A 6,361-nucleotide genomic window follows, 5' to 3' on the forward strand; every position below is an offset into this window, starting at 1 on the left:
AGAATCTAACAGTTCAGTGTGGTGCAATTGATAGATCCTTGACCCCAGTCAAGTTACAACAGCTATAGTGCTTTTAACCTGGTCTCAATACAGGCATCACACCTGAAGTTGTCTGGGGAGGCTCAGAGAGGGTAAGTAACATGTCTAGGGTCACACTGCCAATTCAGTACCAGAACCAGTTTTCTAACCAGAAAAGTTGTGGCTGGCTTCAAAGCCCTTGCTAAACCTGCCTCACCTCACCTTTCTCCCCTTTATTTAGAGGCAAACAGGCCAGCCAGCAGCCTGCACCTCAGAAGGCCAGGTCTTCAGGAAGTGTGTCAGACAGCAAGTGGTTCGCACTTCCACCTAGGCTTCTAAATGGAGAGAACATGGCAAACCCTGCAAGAGGTCCTCTGGCCAAGGGAGCAGAGCCTGGCTTTCTGACACAGTGATGGAAAGGCTTTTTAAATGGGGGGGGGGGGGGGCAGAAGTTGTTTTGAAAAATCTAACCAGCATGAGTTTCTCTGAGGTCCACTGATGTGACCAAGTCAATCTGAATTGGGAAGGGACACAGTTCAAAGACTGATTCTACCCTTTTCCATCCAGACAAAACCTAGCAGCTACACTCCCCTGAGGAGTGCTTAGAAAACACCCTCCTTCCCCCTGTTCGCCCTCCCCTGGTCAATTGCTTGTTGGACTCAGCTTAAATATCCTTCCTTTAAAACCCACTGCAATCCCTGCCTCCCTCCGTGTTCTCCAGATGGTCTGGGCATTAAGGCCACTGGGCCAGCCCAGTCTACAACCTCCAGGCTGAAAACTCTTCAGCCAACCTAACCAGCTGGAATTGTATCCATGAAGGACTTAGGTGTTCCCTGGCCTCCTGGAATCTCTGCCCTATTCAAGGCACTAGTAAACATGATCCTTCTAGAATACTCTAATTTTTTAGGTAAAATTTACAGTGAAATACATAAATCATAAGTGTATAGTTCCATAGCTTCAAAATATTGCAAACAACTATATAATCCACATCCTAGTAAAAAACATTTCTACCTCCCTACAAAGTTCCTCATCAAGTCTCTTTATGATCTTCTGCTTGTACCTCTCCCACCACCCTGTTAGCTTCTTCATCCTAGGGACCTTCATCCTGGGGGTCATCTTGGTGACCCCAACACACAGCAGGTAATAGGCATTCAAGAAAAATGTTACTAGTACTGCCCAGTCTCTCTCACCTTGGGAAAGTCATATCAACTTTCTAAGCCTCACTTGTGAAGTGAGAACAGGACTCCAGCTCTCCTTCTTTGGGGGGTTATGAGGAGCCAGCGGGGAACTCTTTGGAAAGAATAAAGGCCTGGACACATGCAAGGTGCTATGCCATTATTATTAATAAGCTTCCACCTCTATGAGAAACATCTGGATGAAAGAAAGTAGGGTAGGTGGACACCGGACCCTGATTTCCAGGCTTGGCTGCCTAAGCTCTGGTGAACATCTTGGGCCATCCAACCTGGGCAGCTTACTGTTTCTGGGTCCATGGACCCAGGCTATGGGCTGATTTCCAGATCTAAGGATTCCTGAAGTTGCAAAGAATTCTCCCTGACCCAGTTCCTGGTTTGAATTCCAACCACCCTGCCATATGGGCTTCAGTTTCATGTCTGCAAAGTGTGAGCACTAGATGGGGAGTCCCTTCTGGTCTCTGACTCCATCTGGAGGTACAGGAAGAGCTCTTGCATTTCCTCAGCCTGGGATGATGATGGGATTTGTTGCAGTGCCTAAAAATTCCCACTTCGCAATTGCCCAAAAATAATTCTTTGAATGAATTGATTCAGGAGGTTTCTAATCTCTAAACTTTATCTCTCTATTTTTTTTTCTAGATTTTACTTGCTGTAAGAAAGGACCAGGGGTCTGGATGGTTTATTTAGAAAACTAAAGCTCAATATTCAAAAATTTGTTAATGTGTTTTTAAGAACACCTGGGTCCTCAGAGACATCAGGACAGTGACTCTCTGGAATTCCTTGGGGAAGTGGGTCTGTCCACTCCAACATGAATAAGCAGGAGCACAGGAAGAGCACTGTGTGGTAGAGTGTGACTCTGGGTGACTGAGGTAGGGGCACTGGTTCCCAGGGAGGGTACAAGCGGTTTCCTCCTCAAGACCGGCACCACACAGGGCCTTGAACACAATGTAAATAAAGTCATGAAAATTGCTAACACAGTAGTTCTAGTTCTGGCACTATACTGTTCATTTTATAATTGTGTTGTTTACTCCTTCCATTATTTGCTAAAGTCAATCCAAAATGAAGTCAAAACAACTTATTCCAGAACCACCCTAGCAAATGGCAGAGCCTGGTAGTGAGACTCCATTCTTTCTCTTCCAACCTCGCCACACTTCAAATCTCCTGAAGTGGAGCTGGGAAGAAGCCGTCCTGCTCACTGGCTCCTCTTGCAGGGTCCATGCTGTGCACCGAATGGCAGAGCCAGTTGTCAGTCCTTGTAACAACTAAGTCTGCTCACCCTCTAGGTAGTATGCTTCAAGTTTTTATTTCAAAATAATTTTAGACAAATGTAAAGTTCCAAAAATAGTATGGCATACTGATAGACCTGGATGATGATTTTTATCATGCTAAGTGAGAGAAGGAAGTCACAAAAGACCGCATACATCTTTTCAATTATTTGAGATGTATACAGAATAAGCAAATCTACAGAAACAGAAAGTAGATTAGTGGTTGCCTGGGGCTAGAGGAGATGGAGGTTTCAGATTATTGCTTAAGGGTCCAAGTTGTTTTTTTTTTTAAGGGGGGGGTCTGATAAAATGTCCTAAAATTAGATTGTGGTTTTAGTTGCAGAACTCTGAATATTTTTTTTAAAAAAACCATTGCATTGTGTACTCAACAAAGTTTCCAGCAAAGAAATCAAAAGGGCTTTTCAGCTTTTGAGTGACAAGATCACCCCTGACCATTTGCAACCCACTTAAAAATGGTATAGAGAGGTTCCATATACCTACCTCTCAGTTTCTCAATGCAGACATCTTAGCCACAGTTCGTGTACCTTCCTTTTTATTTATGTTAATTAAAACTGTGTGTGTGTGAACATTTATGACCTGCTTTCTTAGCAAAATCCAACTACATAATAGTGTTACCACACTATACACTATTATGTTATCGACTCTACTATATATACACATTAGATCCTCAATCCTCACCCTTAAAGTGAGGCTCCAAAACACCCACAGTTCCCCGCCCCCCTTTCCAGTTCATACCTTGTCCTGGCATTTACTGTTTACAAAACTTCCCCAGCCTCCACCTGTCACAAACCAGCCCAAGGCCATCATCTCTTTGATCCTCAAAACAACCCCATGGACCACGGTCACCCCATTTTTTTGGCTTTCTGGACCCCAAGAACCATTCTTCCTACTTGAACTTCCTTTACAGGGCTGCCCAATTTGGCAATAAAAATCTTAGCTGTCAGCCCTGCCAGGTAATCCGCTTTAATGTGGCCAGTTTCTCCTCGCAGGTCTTTTCCTTTTGAGAGACATTAGTAGCAGACACGAATTATTAAATAAATGGCCCCTGGGCCCTCATCTATCACAGCCTTGCCAAGGGCCTCCCAGGCCAAGTCTTCAACCAAAACTTTGCTCTCCCACCTGCCCACTGGGCCCTGACGGCCCTCAGGCGGGGCGGACCGGCCAGAGCGCAACCCTGTCGTGCCTCAGTTTGCCTAACTAGAGGCTTCCCTCCAGGAGCCCGCAGATGCATCTCGGAGGAAGAGCCCCGCCCTAGCCGCTACAGATGATTCGCGGTAAAGCCAGGAATGAGGAACCTCCCGGGTTCCACCCCGCGGCCCCGCCCAGGCTCGAGGCCCAGCCGGAACTACAACTCCCGGCAGAAGTAGGGGGCGGTGCCGGGGGTCCTGGAGCCGCGGCCTGTGATCCCTATGCCAACCTCATCCAGTGACCCTCGGGGCGATTTCAGCGGGCCGGGAAACGCTACCGCGGACGTCCCGACACACACACACCCACCCACTCCGGACCGCGCTGACCGTGCTGGCCCCGCCCCGGGAACTACAAATCCCAGCAGGCTGTGGGCTGCGGGGCGGGGCCTTGAAGAGCGGGGAGCCCTGGCAGGTGGGATTACATCTGGGAGTGGGGACTCTCCTTCTAACTGGTAGAGAGAGGTTCTTCCCTGGCTATAACCTCTTACACCCAGTGTTCCATGAGGGTGGGGGTGGGGGAGGGTCTTAGGCCCGAGGCTTCCTCCGCGAATCTGAGTCCTGTGCCGCCCTCTTAACTAGGCTGGGGCTGAATAGGCTGGGGCTGAAAGGGGAAATGACGGTGGATGGAGCCTTAGGCCCTTGGCTTGGGAGGGATGCAGATGGTTTTTTGTTTTTTTTTTTAACAGCTCAGCTATAGCCAGGAACGAACTCTTTCATGAAAGGAGCTGCCTGGGGCCCTGACACAGGACCAAGCCTATGTAGTCTCCAAGTCTGGAGGCCTGGGTCTTGCATGCCCCGGGAAGTAGGCACAGACATATAGGACAGTTCTGGCAGCAGATTGGGGTCATATTGAGGCAGCAGCCAGAGCATTCTCATTCACTATGCTCTCTCTTCAAGGGCTCTGCTCATACTTTAAGGTCAGGAGCCAGAACTCTTGTCCTAAATTCCCACATTGTCCAAGGAGCTGCAGAAGGGACTTACCCAAACCCTTCAGTGAAAGTCAGGAACTCAATTGATCCAGCCTGCTGGATAGGATGAGCTGTGCTGAGGCCCAGCTAGATCCATCCTCCTGGGTCCAGGGCAGTCTCTCCCCTGAGGCCTCTTCTCAGCTGATTTCTGGCTCCCAGGTGGGGATTCAGGTTACACTTGTATTGGGAACAGTGACACCACAGTGGCCAGCAACACAATTGGACCATCTGTCTCCAGCCCATTTTCAAAGTTTATACTTTCTGAAGGAGTCTTATTTGGTGTGTTCTTCATCGAGGTAGGTAGGAAAATACTAGTCTACGAAGTATGGCTATGCCCATATGTTGGTGAGATTTCATTCTTCAGTGTCAGAAGGAAAGCAGCCACTTTCTAGAAATATCTATTTAATCTTGAAACAGTTACCAACAACTCCAGAAAGGATATTCAAAGTTGATCATTCAGGTTCCATTTGCAGGAGTGGTCAGGTGGTCTCCAGACATGCTCATTTCTGCCTGGGAATTTCTCAAAGGCTTGTTTTTCTAGGAAGGCACCCAGGGTTTCGTTGAGTTGCTTTCTATCCTTAGAGAAGAGACAGATGCCATAAAATTGGAGACAGTCTTTTGCCCAGTTCCTTTACTGTAATAAAAGTCCATTCTCTGCTGTAAGGGTGAGCTGCTGCATTTCAGGGCTTAGCACGAGACCCCTGAATCAGTGAGAGCCTGTGTGACTTGCCCTGCATGTGCCAAAACGCATTTAAAGCCTACCTCTGATTCCTGAAGAATCCCACAGTATGTATATAAAGTCAGGCAGTGCTACTGGGTCCCAAGTGGGAATGTGGCCAAGGGTGAGATACACCCCCAAATAGGTTCTTTTCCCTCTAGAGTCTGGTAGGGATTCAGGAACTACATATCAGCATATGTTGTAGAAGTACCTGCATCTATATTGGTTACATTTCATGACAGAACAGCAAAACCCCCAGAGGCAGAGATATTCTTGGCACATGAATGTTCAGTAAGCTGTTAAAACTGGCATTTAAAAATCATAAGCAAATTTTCTTGTTTTAATACCATCATTAATGATTGATTTATGGTTGAATTTTTATCTTTATTCGTAATGTTTTTAGATATATTTTTTAAAAGCGCATTTGTATAGGACTTCACATATTTCTGTGGATTTTGAAACAAGAGCCCTGCATGGGTGACCTGATCTTTAAAACCTGTTTTGGTGGTCCTCCACATATGCTGTTGCATTTTTTATACCACCAGAGGTCGCTGTTTCACGCGGAATTACTGCTCGACTCCCTGGGGATCTGGATCTGGGGAAGGGAAACTATGGGCTTTGGTCCTATGCATAGGTTTAGCGCGCCCTGATCCCTAAACCCGAACATACATCTCCGCTTTGGTCTGTTTTTCCATTGGTAAAGATGGGGAGGGCAACCTTAGGGCTCTTTACTCCCACAAGAAAAGATTAGAGTGTGTGGATGGAGACAGGTCTGCGAGCTGCAGTGCCCAGCTTCCCCCAAGGCGGAGGTGGAAAGCCAGGCTTATTTTCTGGAAAGCCAGCAGATGCCTGGCTCTGAGGCTTGAGCTGAAGGAGAAAGCCTAAGCAGGCTTAGGTGGGGCACTTGTGATGAGCAGGGAGGGTGTAGATGTCCCTCCCCACCCTACTCTGGACAAGATCAATCCAAAGGACCCAGAGAGGACTTAGTTTAGTA

General features: G+C 47.3%; 1 protein-coding gene across 1 annotated transcript in view; it reads right to left on the reverse strand.

Moving 5' to 3' along the window:
* The window catches only part of CAPG (capping protein (actin filament), gelsolin-like), a 19,746-nt gene extending 14,997 nt beyond the window's left edge, over positions 1–4,749 (reverse strand). Inside the window, exon 1 of the mRNA XM_004691591.2 lies at positions 4,663–4,749. The gene's annotated coding sequence lies outside the window, so the exon portion shown is untranslated. The remainder of the gene's footprint in view (positions 1–4,662) is intronic.
* Between the last annotated feature and the right edge of the window lie 1,612 nt (positions 4,750–6,361).

This window comes from Condylura cristata, unplaced genomic scaffold (assembly GCF_000260355.1).
Source record: "Condylura cristata isolate star-nosed mole 26May11 unplaced genomic scaffold, ConCri1.0 scaffold00031, whole genome shotgun sequence".
Taxonomy (NCBI): domain Eukaryota; kingdom Metazoa; phylum Chordata; class Mammalia; order Eulipotyphla; family Talpidae; genus Condylura; species Condylura cristata.